Source organism: Hipposideros armiger, unplaced genomic scaffold (genome assembly GCF_001890085.2).
Source record: "Hipposideros armiger isolate ML-2016 unplaced genomic scaffold, ASM189008v1 scaffold_8, whole genome shotgun sequence".
Classification (NCBI taxonomy): domain Eukaryota; kingdom Metazoa; phylum Chordata; class Mammalia; order Chiroptera; family Hipposideridae; genus Hipposideros; species Hipposideros armiger.
The window spans coordinates 2,988,017-3,005,098 of record NW_017731358.1 but is presented as its reverse complement, the minus strand read 5'-3'; the positions used below and the strand labels follow the sequence as shown (position 1 = coordinate 3,005,098).

Sequence of the window (17,082 nt, the reverse complement as noted above, 5' to 3'; positions counted from 1 at the left end):
AGAAAGAAAGAAAGAAAGAAAGAAAGAAAGAAAGAAAGAAAGAAAGAAAGAAAGAAAAAAGAAAGAGAGAAAGACAGAAAGGGAGAAAGAAAGGAAGAGAAAAAGGAGGCAAACCACAGGCTGGGAGAAAATACAATATGTATTTTGTGAACATGTATGTCAATATGAATACATATACATCTTACAAAGGGTATGTATCTAGAATATATAAAGAACTCTTAGAACACTATAATAAGAAGATAAACAACTTTGTTTAAAAAATGGGGAAAAGATTTGAACAGATATTTCATTTCATCTCACAAAAAAAGATATATAGATGAAAACTAAGAACATGAAAAGACATCCAACATCAATAACATAGGGAAATGTAAATAAAACCAAAATAAGATCCCACTACACACCCACTGGAATTGTTACAGTTAAAAAGTTGGACTATACCAAATGTTCATGAGGACATAGAGCAACTGGAATATTCATAGATAGCTGGTGAGAATGCTAACGGTACAACCACTTTAGAAATAAGCTTGACAATTTCTTATAAAGTTAAACATTCATTTACCAAATAATCAAGTAATTCTACTTCTACATATTTATCCAAGGGAAATGAAAACACCTGTCCACACAGTGTCCATAGCAGTTTTATTCATAATAACTAAAAATTAGAAATATGGAAATATCCTAAGTGTCTACCAGCAAAGTAATGGGTAAACAATGTGATATATAGATATAGATGATATAGATATAGATACAGATTTTTTTTAATATTATTCAGCTATAAAAAGAATGAATTCTGTTACATGCTACAGCATAGATGAACCTTGATAAAGTTATGCTAAATGAAATAAGCCAGACACTAATGGACAAATATGTATGATTCCAATTATGTATAGGCTAATTCATAGAGATAGAAAGTAGGTGAGAGGTTACCAAGGTTGTGGCTGGGGGGAGTGTATAATTATTGTTTAACAGTTACAGTGTTTCTGTTTAAGGGAACAAAAAAAGTTTTTGAAATTGACAGTGGTGATGGTTACACAATATTGTGAATGTAACTGATACCCATGTAACAACACCCATGTAAATATAACTAGTTTACAAACTAGGTCATTACCACTAATATTATTGAAGACCCAGGTGTTCACTCTCTAATCCTACCATTTTCCTGGATTCCTTCCTAGAAATGACTGTCCTAAAATTTTATTTTAGCATACCTTTTTAAAACAGTTTTACAACTTACAGACTCATAAAAAAAAAAAAAATTAACCTAGCGTTTTCTATTTGTCCAGACTGAAGTTTATGGTAGAGAGACTGGTACGGGTCACAGCATTGAGTAGGACACTTGATTGGGGGGATGCTCCTGCCCTTCTTTCCCATTCCCCAGCCCTCGAAGCCCTTGGTGACTTTCGCTGGCCCTAATCTCTGAGCCCATGCTCATCTCCAGAACTCCTCCCAACGGGGAACTTCCTGCTGCAATGGTGTTTGCATTTTAGTGTGATGAGTTGCCTTCATCACTTGTCCTTCCTCAGGGAATTCACTCTCTACCCCATGTTTCTCACAGTGAATTAAATAACTTGTCCCTGATGAAAGGAAGTTCAGATTTCCGGGGTGGGGGGTGGGGGGGTGAGGGAGGCACATTCTAGAGGAGTTCAGTGTGGGATATAGTGGAACAGTGGCCTTTATTTAGGCGTGGACAGAAAAGGGGCCACAGGTTAAACCTGACAAGCTCAGGAGATTGAAAATAACCACATAAGATGGTGTGAGCATAAAAACTTTCATAACCATGTGGGCCATGGTGGGAAGTCACATCTTTAGTTTCCTTCATAAAGTTAGTCGGCCTTTTCAGTGAGCCTCTTTGTTTTTCTGCACCTAAAATAACATTTTAGGAATGTCAGTAATCCCTTTTCTGGACCAGACCTGGAAACTGCAAAATTCCTTGTTATCATGCTTATCTCCTGATTACCATCTCTTTGTGCTGTAAAAAAAGCTAACTATTAGCTATCCTGCACCCACCTATGTAAAGGAAGTACCTGTCTCCCCAATTTACTTTTATCCAATCCCAGAAGTGCCCCCCCCCTCCCCGCTTTGCTCTCTCCCACCCCCTTAATCTGTCACCAATGGATTTCATGTAACCTTCCTCCTTTGATTTTATGTATAAAATAAGCTGCAAACCGCCATTTTGTGGAGCATTTTCTCAATCCATTGAGATTTTTGCCTCCTGGCAATTGTCGTCAGTTTGGCTCAAATAAGGTCTTATAAGTTTTCTCTTAGGCTGGATGTTTTTCGTCAACACAGGGATACAAGGGGCCTGAAGGGAAGGATGTGGATCAGGGATCAGGAGGGCCAGTGTGTCCCTTCCTCTGCCCTCTCCATCACAGGAGGCCTCTTTTTCTGACCTAGGGGCCCTGGTACTATCTGCTTCCTCCTCAGGTCCTCAGGGTGAGGAGCCTGCCCTGTTGTCAAGGAGGCAGGGCGCCTATAGGGTTACAACCCTCCCCGTAGTTTGTGATACAAGTGCATGTCTGGGCAGCCTCCCTCCCCAGACTGTCCTGTCACTGAGTGTAGGACTGTCAGTGTGTCTCAGTGTTGGAGTGAATTAACCAATAGAGGGTGTTAGCAAGTTATGACATTAACCCACACCCCTCCCACATGAATTACATTTTGTCAGGAGCCCAACTGAGGACTGGTGTGTAGCTGGACTTTCAAACAGGCTCTCTAGACCACAGGCTGGGAGAAGCTTTTGTTCAGGAATGCCTTCAACAGCCTTCAAATTATTCCACCTATGAGTAAGGTCTGTCTAGACACAGATCACCAAAATTAACATCCCCCTGACAAGCTCTTCTATGGAAATTTTTCCTACCAGGAAAGAGCTTTAGAAGAGAAATTTAAAAATATGGACATGAAAGGGAAAACCAAGAAGTTGAGCATGGCTTTGGAAGAGTGGAATGCAGAGAACCCTGGCTGCCACACTGATCTTACACCAAAAGCACTTGCTGAGCTGTTCCACCCAGGAAGGCTGGTGTTGAGTTTGAATTTCACTTCCTCTCCCTGACTTTGTTTCCCTAGAAATCATAACACTCTGCGAAATGCTTCCACAAATGTGAGCTAGGAAGTTAGCAAAGAGGTTGGCTAACTTGATATCTGAAGAGACAAACAGAATGATAAGGTAAAACCTTATTAAAACCAGACTTTAGGGGAGCCCATGTTCCAACCTGAAATCCTGGTTGGATGAACAAATTGTCGGCTAGCTGCCTGGGCAACATAAGTAATATGGAGAAGGGATCGCAAATTCTCGGGGCGGGGTGGGGGTGGGGGGGGTCTCTCTACTTCACTCATCATCTAGCCAGGTTTTTCTTTCATTTCTTCATGAACAGCCAAATATTGATTAAGAGACCACTTTGGGCCAGTCACTATGCTAGGGGCTGGGGTAGAGTGGTGAATCAGATACAGTCTCTTACCTTGAGGAACTTAAAGTCTGGCGGGGACACTGACAAGGCAACACGAAAGTGCCGAGCAGAGGGGGTCAGATGTAAAGTGTCATGGCAGCGCACAGAGGGATACCTAATTTTGTCCTGCAGACTCGAGGTAAAGCCTCCTGGATAAAATGTGAGCTAAAACTTAAATGACAACAAGGCATTAGACAGGCAAAACTGGGAAGGGCAAAGCATTATAAGTATGTGAATAGACTGAGGCTAAGATAAGTTAAACAAATTACCTGAAGTCACACAGCTGCTCAGTGGCAGAGCCAGGGCTCACTTAAGTGGATGTTTGTGCTAGGTCATACTGTTCCCTGGCCATTACCTCACTGGGCCCTTTCATCTGTGCTTACCTGCATCCGGTGGCAAGAATCAAGACGCGAGAGAGAAAGAACCTGGAGAAGGGCTCTGTCTTCAGAGTGGGCAAGCACTCCTGCAAGCCCCAGCTGGAACTGCAGGGCCCAACCTCGGGGCTCCTTTTTCAGGACCCTAGAGGAGGGCCAGGGAGCCTCTGAATATATGTAGAGATCACCAAGGCGAGTGGGTGTGCACGCATGGGTGTGTGTGTGTGTGTGCCCGCACAACACTGCCCACAGACTTCCATTGAAGGAGTTTTCCTCTTCCTGGAGAGCCCTCTCCTGATGACCCACACACACTTTGCTCATTTTCATGTGACACAGGGAAGGAACCAGGAGGCATAGCCTCGTGAGCAAAAATGTCTTAATGAGTCAGAGGATGCATCCGTGAGAAATACCTTATCTTCATTTCTTTCCCAAGCAGCAACACTGTTTCACAAAACTAGCCGACGGGATGTGTTTCACTCACTGCAGAATTTGGGCTCTTTGGAAAACAGCCCAGAGCAGAGCAGCCACCATTTCTTCCTTATCACCCTCCTTGCTTTGCTCATAGCTCAATCCTGTGTGTTTCATGGTTCCCTTACTTTTACCCAGTGCCTCCTGACATTTTGTTCAAACCCCACAGTCACACCAGACTCCTGAGCATTTTATGCTCTCGCATGGGAGATCTGTGACCCCATTTTTTAGGGTTTAAAAAAATAACTTTATTATAAGGGCAACCTATAAGAAATAAGAAAACCTTCACTGTAATCTCAGCCCTTTTATACATCTATTTTCATATTTACATGTTTCTTTTTAGCCTTTGTCCATGTGCATATTCTATTTTACATTGTTATAGTAATATTACATATATACATATTGCCTTCTTCACTAATTATGAAATCATAAACACTTTCCTATGATTCTACAGCTTTCATAGTAATCCTTGTAAAATTATGTAAGGTTGCCCAGGCAATAATTTTTCCTTTTTATTAAACGTTTAAATTGTTCCTTTCTTTTCTATTTTTACATTAGAGGAGATGCATATAGCTTTTATCTTATGTTTAATTATTTCCTTGGGATAAATTCTCTAGAATAGGATTACAAATCAAGGGACATTTTTATGATTATTTTTTTAGGTGTATAGCATAGTGGTTAGACATTTATATAACTTATGAAGTGATCCTCCCAATAAGTCTAGTACCCATCTGGCACCATACATGGTTATTACAATATTATTGACTATATCCTCTATGCTGTACTTTATTTACATCCCCGTGACTATTTTGTAACTGCTAATTTGTACTTCTTAATCCCTTCAGCTTTTTTACCCACCTCCCCAACCCCTTTTCCATTGGCAACCATCAGTTTGTTCTCCATATCTGAGTCTGTTTCTGTTTTGTTTGTTTTTTGTTTTTTAGATTCCACATATAAGTGAAATCATATGGTATTTGTCTTTCTCTGATCTGTGACCCCATTTTGACAAGCGCGGGTTTAGTTCAAATATCCCCAAGGACGTCTTCCCTGATTTCTTCACTCAGAGTTAAGCACTTACACTCCCATTGCACTTTATTATTTTTAAAATTTAGGTATCACAAGCATACAGTAAAATGCAAAAAGCTTAATTATAAAACTTGATAAAGTTTTACACCCAGGGCAACCATCACAGAGATCTAGATATAGGACATCTCCAAATCCCTGGAAGGTTCTATTGTGTTCCCTCCCATCATTATCTCTATTCCCAGTGGTGACTTCTATTTTGGCTTTTATCATCAATTAGCATTTGGTTGTTCTTGAATTTCATATAAATGTTATCACATAGTGTGTACTTTTTTTGTTTTGCTTTCTTCACTCGATATTATATATGCAAGATTCATCCATCATATAATTCATTTTTTTTATTGTTGAGTATTATCCATTGTATGACTATAATACAATTTAATGTACTATTGATGGACACAGACTCTTCAATTTTTGCCTGTTATAAATAATGCTTCTAGGAATATTCTTATACATTTGGAGGAACTATCTATGCACTAATTTTTCTAGGGAATCTATCTAGGAGTGGAATTGCTGGGTCATAGGGTAGGTGAATATGAATATTTCATTTTGGTAAATGATATTGCCAAACAGTTTCCCAAAATGGTCCTACCAAGTTACACTCCCATCAGCAGGGTATGAGAGTTCCAGTTGCTTCACATTCTCACCAACATTTTTAATTTTAGGCATTCCGGTGGGTGTTCAGTAGTATCTCACTGTGGTTTTAATTTGCATTTTCAAGATGAGTAAGCACCTTTTTATATACTCATTGGCCATTTGGAAGTTATTTTTTTGAGAACCTGCTCAAGTCGTTTGTACAGGTTTTATTGGCTCTTTATCTTTTTCTTACTGGTTTATAGGCGGTTTTTAGAATTGCAAATACGAGACCTTTATCAGATATATGTTATGAATGTTTTTTCCTGTCTGTGGTTTGCCTTTTCACTCTTAATGATATCTTTCGATGAAAAGAAGTTCTTGTTTTTAATTAAGTTGCATTTACGAATCTTTCCCTTTATGGCCACTGCTTTTTGTGTACTATTTAAAAAAATCCTTGCCTTCTTCCCATTTTGATTTACCTGTGCTATTTATGTGCCTCTTCCCCACATCTGTGAGATCCTTAAGGGCAGAGGCTGTGTGTTGTTCTGCTCTGTATACCCAGAATCTAGCGTAGAGCTTGGAATATGGTAGCAGTTCAGGAATCACTTGGTTAACGAATTCATTTATGCACTGCATGAAGTAACACACAGTCTCTGTGCACAAAGATTTTACTTCTAATGAAAATAAATACTGAGAAAACCCTTGATACATATATATGAGAAGGAATAATTACAACTGGCTATTATTACATCCTTTGAAACTGCATATGAGCTGCTTTCTGTGTATGAAATTTCTATGCATGCAGATGTATGTCTGAAGCAAAAGCTGGTAAACAGCTATTGAAAAGCTCATTAAATAGGATCCAGTTTTCATTGTCCTGGTAAAAGGGAATCATTTAGAGCTTAAATGAATTTTGGTTTCTTCCCAGAGAATTGAATTTAGATAGAAGATGCCACTAGGCTGAGGACTCACAAAGCTTTATAATACGAAGAAACATTTATTCACTCTATAAAACACATTTACAAACTATCTCATTAGATCCTTACAATAGACCTAAAGCAAGTAAAATAAATGTTAGGTTAGCTTCATCGTGCAGATAAAGAGATTATAGCCCAGAGGAATTTGACTTGCTCAGAGTAACAGTGACTGAGGTACAAGAGATGAGCCAATGTTGTGTAACTCCACACTCCACACAGCCCCGCATATTGATGGCTGAGATATTTTTTCCCTCCAACCCAGATTCCAACTATCTTAATGTATTTTCTCTTGGAGGCAGTACTGTGGTGTTTTGACACCTGAGAGATCTGTGTCTCAATTCCTGCTACATACCTATCAGCTGTATTAACTTGGGTAGTTCACCAAGACTCAGCAATAATCTGAGCCTTAGTTTCTCATTTGTAAAATGATACCTACCTACCTCACAAGTTTATTTTGAGAATTAAATATGATACAAGATGCCTAGAGTGGGCTAGTCCTCTCCTGCTCTTGAATCTCAGTTTAGCAAAAGGGATTTTCTATGCAATGTGTTAGAAATCTTGTAATTAGGCAATTAGAATGATCTGATGGCTAACTGCCAGATATCACTTGGATTTTTAGAAGATATCTCTGTTCAGAATCCAGTAGCTTATCTAACAGCAGACACTCTCATATGAATATTTAAATGGTGCTTTTAGAGCAAAAGAAAGTGCTGGAATTGGCTTTAAACCCTTAAAGTGCCAAACTGAGTTGGGGCTGGTGATGACAACTGTAGGTCTTTGTTCCTTAGGGTAAAATTTCTCACAATTAGTTCAGTGATTAACCTTACGAACAACACACTTCCTTTAGAAACTATACTTGCAAAAGTTCTGCTAAGTAAGGCCAGCTTTAGATTAAGTTCTTCACTTCCCTGTAATAGGCTCTCTATGGTAAGAGGCTTGGTCACTGCCATGAAAGAATTAAACCATTACCTTTTCACAGATGTGTTAATCTTAGAATTTCATCTGTTGGAGACACTGCTACTATTTATCACTTTGTTGGTGATATTTCTAGGGAGAAGCAAGTGGGAGTCTGAGGGCACAAATTAAGAATGGGGCCTGGGCTTTGGGAAAATAATTTGCCTAAGGCCATAAAAGGATTCCCAAAGCTGAAAGGCTTGTGAGAACAGGATAAACAGATATTCCATTCTGTTATTGGAGATATTGTGGGGCCTGGAGGTGGGATCTGAATAAGGAATAGAGGAAGTTGAAAAATGGAATTCAGTGGCAGAAGGAATTAGGAAAAGATGACAATCAGGCCAATCTTTCCCAGATAAGAGTGACAGACTAAACAGCTTCTTTGTGGGAGGGCTCCAACCTCAACTGACAGCTGACTAAACAAGAGAGCACATTCCCTTAATTGGAGGAAGAAAAAAAGGAAGATAGGAGATGTTGAAAGAGCTGCCACATATGCCAGTACACTGAAGAGGAAGTTCTTTTTTTTTTTTAATTCATTAGTATAAAAATAAAACTTCAACCCACTCAAATTAGGCTTCCATTTTCAAAATCTCACTGAAACTATCCTTGGTCTCCAGTGACTTCCTGTTATCTAATGAACACTTGCCTGTCCTTTTCACTTGACCCCTAGGCAGAATTAGACATTGTTGGCTGCTAGGTCCTTCCTGAGCATTGTCTTGGCTCCCTTGACACCCCACTCTGGTGTCTCTCCTGCTCACTAATTGCATCACCTTGACTGGGCCTCTTTATGTTGGTGATCTCCAGGCCTGGGTTCTAGGCACTCTTTTTTTTTTTTTTTTCTCTCGTTTTCAATCTAGTTGCAGGGGGCACAGCCCATTCCATGTGGAAGTTGAACTGGCAACCTTGTTATGAGCACATGCTCTAACCAGCTGAGCCATCCGGCTGCCCACCTCTGGGCACTCTTTTTCTCCCTAAGTGACCTCATTCTTTCTCAAGGTCCTAAACTCCACCTATAATACTGATTTCTCAAATCTCTAACCCCAGTCCACCTCACCTCCAAGCTTCAGACTCACATGTCCATCTTCCTATACTATACCTTTGCTTGGAAGTATCAAATTAACATATCCAAAATGACTGCTTCCTCGCCAAACCTGCTTGACCTACCCGTCTTCCCATCTTAGTCATGATGCCATTATCTATCTACTCACCTGTTGGAACCTTGAGTCATTCTTGATTTTTCTTTCCTTCCCTCCCTCACATCTAATCCAATAGTTAAGTCATTTAATTTCTACCTTCAAAATGCATCTATAATTTATATATTACTTTCAAGTTCCATTGCCACTACTCTGGTCCAGGCAACCTGTTTTGTACCTCAATCATTCAATAGTCTCTACTGTTGCTCCCTTTCAATCACTCTCCACGTAAATGGCTTCTCATTACACTTGGGACACTGAGCCCCTTACCAAGGCCTAATAAGGCCTTGCATGATCTAGCTTTTACTCATTTTATGCCATTCCCTTTGCTCACTGCATGTCACACACACACTGACCTTCCCTAAATACCTCAAATACATTAAGAAATTTTCTGCTCCATGGTCTTTGCATTTGTCACTCTGTTTGGAAGTTTTCCTCCTGCTCATACCATGGCCACCTTCTTTTCATCCTTCAGGTCTCAGCCTAAATATTATTCCCCAACATCTTATTTAAAGCAGAATTCTCTACTGACTCCTTACTAGTTTTTCTCCTAGTATTTGAATCAATTCTGTACTTTTTCATTTGCTTATTGTCTGTATTCCTAATTTAAAAAGAAAGTTCCTTGAGGGCAGAGGCTGTGTGTGTTTTGCTCATCACCATATCTCTATTATTTGGCATACTGTGAGGCTAGTTAAGGCTAAGGATAGGTATTCTATGGCTGGAATATGGGAAAGGTACACTACTGGCCCAATATAGGTAGGATGCCCATCTCTTGACCAGTCCATGTGGCCAGGGAAATAAGGTATTGAAAGGAAATGGCAAGTCTTATGAAGACATGTTGCTGAAGCATGGAGATGAGGGACAGTTCCAAAAGAGGAAGAAAAGTAGCAGCACAAACTGGTCCCTGAGGTTACTGTGAGCTAGGCAGCAATCTCAATTTCTACTGAACAATATAATCGTAACTCCTGGCTTTTCTCCTATTAATTTAGTAATTACTTTTTTTATTCATGTCCTTAAGCCAAGTCCTTAATTAGTCATTAGTCATTACTGTTGGTTTGAAAAACTAGACACTTGAATTGCCCAAATGTATCAAAATATAGAATCTTATTTTCCCATCAAGGCTGGCAAACCCAATGATTTCATGACAATTTGACCAACGTTTACAGAGCACTTACCATAAATGTCCAACATATTACTAAGCGCACGTATTACTAAGAGCAGAAAAAACTAGCAAGCATTATCCTTGACAATGGGACTATGAACTAATTTTTGTCCATAAATACTACTGTCCTAAACAGGAGAATATGAGGGAAAGCTTTTGAAACCTGAATTGTATTAAAAAAAAAGTAATATCCAGTCTTATCTAACAAAACAATACAAAAACCTAATACTGAAAAGTTTTTATTTTATTTTCAAGATCAAATATTACAACAGGACATTTACATGTATTTATAAAAAATGCAGCAGTTGAATTTATAGATCAGAGGTTTCCTTGAGTTTGGTCCCTCTCTCAGCACAGTGAGCTGATGTCTTCGAAAGACTTATCGTCCCACTCCCCTCCCTCCCTCATCCCAAAGTCCCACCCCCCCCTCCCCAATTCAAGTTGCAGTATCAATATAAAGCAACTGGGTACAACACAGCAAGAATATTCACAATTTGGTACAGCCAAAACCAGAGGATCAACTGAGAGAAAGATCCTCATTTCAGAAATTCTTTACCTATAGACTATGTGTATCTATAGATATATCACACCCAGTTATCTAAGATTTCCCTGGTTTTAGAGCAAGTGGAAGTTCCATTGAGTCTTAGCCAGCAGTTACAGCTCTGCTTTATCTAATGCCATGTCTTTCTCCTACAAATTTAGATTTTCTACGGCCTCCGTGTGTCTTCAAATTTAAGGCCTTCCCTAGCACCTTTATTATCACTCACTAGATAGATATACAGGAGGGTCTCTAGTGTGTCTTGAACAAAAAAATTTAGTGGATGATCCAGTTGCCCCTTACTCACTGGTCCCAAAGCCTTCTTCCCACTTTTGAAAAGAGCTGCAGAAACAAATGATCTCTCCTAGCACCATGGGATTAAAAGTCTAGAAAACAGAACTACATGTGCATTTTAGGGAGCACTTGCCAGAAACACTACAATAGGAGCACTGTCTCTGTCCATTATCTTCTTGGATTCAGTAACAAAGTTACACTACAGATACACTATACATAAAATTTAGAGCCTGTCCTGCATTAAGAATGCAAATCTCACTAAGACCACCACTTAGTCCAAAATAAGCTGAGTACACAAACGTTCCAGGGAATCTCTAAATACTGTTAGGAACTGCTTGAGAAACACTTTAAAGCAAATACCCCAGGTTGACTTCACTCAAGTTCCCAACCCGCCCCCATCCCTATCCCCAAAGAAATTTCATTCCTTGATTAACCTCTCTGAATAAGGTGGGAAATGAGGTTTGAAAAATGACATGAAAAATGTTTAAAAACACAATTAGTGAAGACATGCCACAATTGGACGTCCCAGATGATTCAAAACACATTGTTCAAACTGAACTTATACAAAGCATGCAGAGAGCCTAAAAACACTCCTGAGTTTCCATGGAACAATCAATACCTACTTGAAACCAGACTTTCTTAAAGGGCTTAAAAAAAAAAAAGACATCAGATGCTTAGAAGCTGTTAACAATCAAAAGGGAAACCGTTCTAAGAAAAAAGATTCTTAAAGGAGTGAATAAAATTTTGTCTAACAGATTCATGCCAAAGTTCAGATGGAAACCCCTTAAAGTCCAAGTATCATGTTTGCATTAACTGGTACTCATTTCTCTGTTTTCCAGTAGATGTTTTAAATAGCCTTTCCAAACCGAAGGGACAAACCTAGGAAAGTAACAAGGCTCAAGTTCCAAAATGGGTTAAGATAAACGGCTCCTACTACAAGCTTGCTACTCGTTAACTAAAAAGTGGAGGTCACATAACTACTTTCATTCTAATTAGCAAGTAAAAGGGGATTTTCTGGTGGCAATGGTCACTCCATGTGAGGTTTAACTTACAGGGCAATAAATTATCAAAAAGTTATTAAGAGCATATGATTAGTGTCAAAAACCTATTTATATTTTGAATCATACCGCTTAATTTATTGATATTTTCCATTATTAAGAACACAGAATCTTTGAGAAAGCATACTATATAACCATTTCGTTTAAAACAGCAAGATATCCAACTGAGCATCAACATTTCAATGTCATTAACTTGAAATAGATCCTAGTGACATATACTCTAAATCCAGCTATGACAGAGGGAAAATAAGCAGAATGGCAGGGAATGGTTCCATTAATCAAGAATCTCTCTCCCTTATCAGTTAAGATGCCCATACTGATTCCATGAAAAAAAGCAAATAAAAAAGATTTTAAGGGAGAATTCCAGGTTAGAATTTATCTAATGATTTGAAATGTTTCCCATTTCGTTTACCATGTCTAATGAATGATGCATGGTAGCCTAGTTAGATTAATAACTTCTTTTGATGGACATAAAATTTTTATGTTCAGTCCAGCTTAAGCTTGACTATTCTTCTTATTTGAAAACTCAAGTAACCTTATAAGAGATATGAAAACTTAGGGCATTTTGATCTCTGCAGAGGAATACCATTAAGCAAACAACAAAAACTTGCTGTTTGTTGCAAAACAATTAATTAAGTACAAGGCAACCTCCCATATTTATAAATTAATATGTGATTGTTCTTAGGCAAAATATCACCATTGGTATTTGTATCTCTAATCCTACAAGTCAATGTGGTTATCTTTTGAAAATACTTTACAGAAATGCTAAATTGTGTTTTATTAATGTAGTTCATATTCGATCGCCCAACTCTACTTTCAGATCATATGGCAAAGAAAGGCCTGTACCAAAAGTCATGTTTATGAGAATGACTGAGATTCTAACCAATACAACAGCATTCTGTAGGCTAAAAGGGGGGTGCGGGGCAGGGTGGGGGGAGGAATGTCATTCTATATTTGGAATGAGAGTTCTTAAGTGGAGAGAAAATGAGCCATAAAAATGATGTTTGCCTCAATTTCTTCATTTGTATATTAATTTATGAAAAAATTTAAAATGTTACATATTAAAACTTAGAAATGAATTTCTTAACCATTGGCAATTTCATTAAAAATCATGACTAATTTTCAGAGAATGGATGTCAAAAATCAGGAACAAAGAAAAGTAAAAGAGAAAGTAGTATTAAAAGATTTTCTAAATAAGGGTTCCATATCATTACATCCAGTAATTTTAACTATAAGTTCACTTCATCGGAAAACTATCAAAGTCATCATAATCTCTATGAAAAATACTCTTGATTTTAAGCTCTCTAGCAGGATTGACACATAGGTGAGTCAAAGACCAAAATAACCATTATTAAGATACCAAACTTCAGCATAACAGGAGAAATCAAATTTTGGCTTCGTATTCTGTTGGTTATTTTTAGTACTCAAGAACATTCTTGCCACTATTCCAAAATGTGTACAGTGCAATTCTAAGTTTCATGGCAAGACAGTACAGAAGTGCTAAACAAGGCAAATCAGTACAGTTGAATATTCATAGCACACAGCTGTCCTGAAGCAGCCTTTTCATCAAGGCTTCTATGACTGGAAAACTGCCATGCTCATCAGAGGGTTGGTTCTTCTGACTTGCATTTACTTTTACACAAGACATTACTTATTCATCATCCTGCATCCCATAATTTACTACTGAGTAGTTAAATGAAAGAGGGCCAGAGAGAGAGAATGACACAATGGAGATACACTCTGTGGGACAAGAAATATTTTTAAAAGTCAGCCTAATTGGATCTGAAAGTTGTTTCTGCCAAAACTAAGTGTAAATTCTACAACTTACACAAATCAATTTCCTAACAATTGCTCAGCAAGTAAAGTGTTTTGTTTAAGCACACAGGAAAAATTAACTCTGGTGTCAATAAAACATTTGGTTCTCATTAAGTACATTTTAGTCATCTTCAACAATGATTAGGAAAACCGCATTAAGTTTTTAAAAGTAATGAATTGTATTTAAAAGATCATTTCATTACTAGATCTACAACTATTACACTCTCCTTTTTGGAGATTTCAATCACAGTGAGGTTAGATCAAGTTATTGGGCAAATGACACCTGGACACAGAAAAGAAGCAAAGGAATGGATTAGCAAGTATACTTTTAATTAGCCTAGGGATAATATATTAAGAGGGAGAGACTAAAAGCATAACATTTTGGAGTGGAAAGGACTTCAGAGATAATCTTATTCAGTGGTCTAAAATCTGTGGATTCCTAGAGTTTCTGCATGGGGTCTGCAACTGCATGGGGTCTGCAATTTCATAAGCACATTTACATTTTCTCCATCTAGGGAATTAATGATATTAATAAGAATTTATAGATATAGCACAAATTCCACAGCTTTAAGGAAAAAAACCAAATGATACTTTACAGAGCCAAACAATGAGATACTAACCTTTTGGGCTGAATCCCCTGTTGTAGGAGTCTACAGCAGGGGAGTTAAACAGCATGGACTCTGGATGTCAATTATGATTTGCCACTTACTAGCTGTGACATCCTGAAACAAGTTCTCTGAACTTCAATTTTCTTTCTTATCTACAAAATGGGGGAAATATGCATTTTCTAGAGTTCTCAGGAAGATTAAAGAAGAAAATGCATATAAAGTACCTAGCACATGTTAGTCAAATTAGTTTCCTGTTCTTCTCTCATTTGGCTGTTTTTTGTCCTCTGGTTCCTTCCTAAATCAAATTCAAAAGAGGTTTCCTGTCACTTTTTCTCCACTAGTTTTCATTTTATCTCCCTATATATGTCTTATCACTTACTCTCAAAGTCTATCTTGTTCTTTTCCCTACCTTTAATAATCTCTTTCAAAAGGAAGGACTATTTTTAACTATTTTTTTAACTATCATACTAACCTCATTTAATCTATTCAATAAAACCTCTTCTCCAAAGAGCAAAGGAATTTGCAGAGGAAATAAGACAAACTAGAGGAGGCATACGCCCTAAGTGGGTTAAGCTCTTGAGTAAAGCAATATTCCATATTCACTCTTCCCATATACAATCCATAATCCATCCTCCCATGGGTCTCTATATCAGGCCCAGGATAATTACACTCCTGCCTCAAAATAAAATAAAATCCTTTACATTTTGTACTCTAAACACCCCAGCTGTATCTAAGTTAGGGCAATATCTCATGCCCTAACCTTTGATATGCTTACTTAAATCACTTTATATATATACTTGGTCATCTCACAGTTGAAAAAGTCCCTTTGGTTTCTCATAAATGGATATGCCAGGGCTGAGCTTATCAAAAAGAACTACATCCTATCATTAATGAACATGTTGTCTCAGGTCCTCCAGATATGTTTTATAAAGAGAAGCTAATAGGTAAAAGAATGAAACAAAGTCCTATAGGGAAAGTTCTTAACTTCACATTTTTGACAGATTTGGGCTTTAGCTGTGACTTGACTTTGCTGAGTGGAGATGGGTACCATTACAGCACCAAAGCTGGGCATACCCTCACTTCTTACCCTGTACCTCTCTGAATTTTTAGATATCTGACCTTGTCTACTACCAACAATTTTTTTTACCCTCTAATGCACCTTTGATAGTATATAGCTCTGTTCCTTAGATAGCAAGTATATTATCCAAGTTCAGAGATACAACTGAGGAATTAACATGAAAACCATGTTTCCTCAATAATTCAGAAGCTGCTAGTTAGCCTCGAGAGCCTATGAAAAAACACCAAAGTGGTATTACTCAGTTACCAATCTAAAGAGAGAACTTTGACTCAAGATATAAATGAAATTGTAATCATATAAATATATTTATAAATATTTATACAATTATATACTTATACATAAGCACTTACACAGACTTAAGAAAAAAATGTAAGAACATTAATTCAAAAGGACTCACTGAAGAAGAAACAGAATTTTCCATGATTTCCTTGAGGAGAAACATTACTCGTTCTTTAGGGAGGGTCCCACAAAATTCACCCATTAGAAACCATATTCTCTAATTGTGTACTAGGCAACACATAAGCATCTTTTCTTTTTTTTTTAATCACCTAGTTACCAAGAGAGTGATCTTAAAGTAGATGAGAACCTAAAGGTCTCTGAGTAACAACAGCAATTTACGTTCCTCAAGCAGAAGAAGCAATCAATCTAAATCCCCAATTGACAAAATAGGTCCATTTTACATTACATTAAAATTCTGATTTTGTCACCAGAATCACCACTACCCCTTCAAAGGACTCTAAAGTTTAAAATAAGAACTGAGCATACAGTGAAACTGATAAGTTGAATAGTATTATATAGATTCAAGATGGCATCTTCTAAATAATACTCAAAAAAGCATTCACCAACTACAATTTGAACGTGGCTTTTGTAGGCAGAAAAAACCCCACAAGATCTGAAAGCTACTGGTAATCTTCCCAACCTCCCTTACTCAATGTTATCTCATGAGTTGAATTTAAAGGTCTTCCCCTTAGAGAGGCTTTCAGTTTTGATAACTTTTGCAAGAAAATAGCATGAGGAATTAAGATCATTTAGTCACCAGAGCCTTTATAGACTGTTCCAACCAGGGGTAAAAAAATGAACCATTATTTCTAACCAAAGGAACATGGTTAGCTACTCTCAGCTGCATCTTTTTCTTTTTCCCCTGGGACATACATAAGTATGCCTTAAAGCACATAGGACAATCAATAACCATAGTGGTTACAACTACAAGCCATTGTACTGCATGATTATTGAACAGCTGCCTTCCTATAGATCACTTGTGGACCCAAACAATGGAAGGGCCAACAGAACTAATATGCTGTACTGGCAAAAACAGCAAGCAGCTTCCTATGTCAGTCACCACAATATGCTCACTAAGTGTCCATTCCGGGACTAGCAGGATCAATACAGTATACAGAGTAATAACAAAGAAAGCTGTCTCAGGCTAGGATATTGAAAGACACCCCATGCTACTCACCCTATATT

General features: G+C 37.9%; 1 protein-coding gene across 2 annotated transcripts in view; it reads right to left on the bottom strand.

The window, feature by feature from the left end:
- Nucleotides 1-3,947, bottom strand: part of TM4SF19 (transmembrane 4 L six family member 19) — a 9,264-nt gene extending 5,317 nt beyond the window's left edge. The window contains exon 1 of one of the 2 annotated variants that reach the window (XM_019651166.1): nucleotides 3,824-3,947. The gene's annotated coding sequence lies outside the window, so the exon portion shown is untranslated. Of the gene's footprint in view, nucleotides 1-3,452; nucleotides 3,536-3,823 lie in introns of those variants that run through there. The other variant, XM_019651163.1, reaches the window with a different exon arrangement.
- Nucleotides 3,948-17,082: the final 13,135 nt, after the last annotated feature.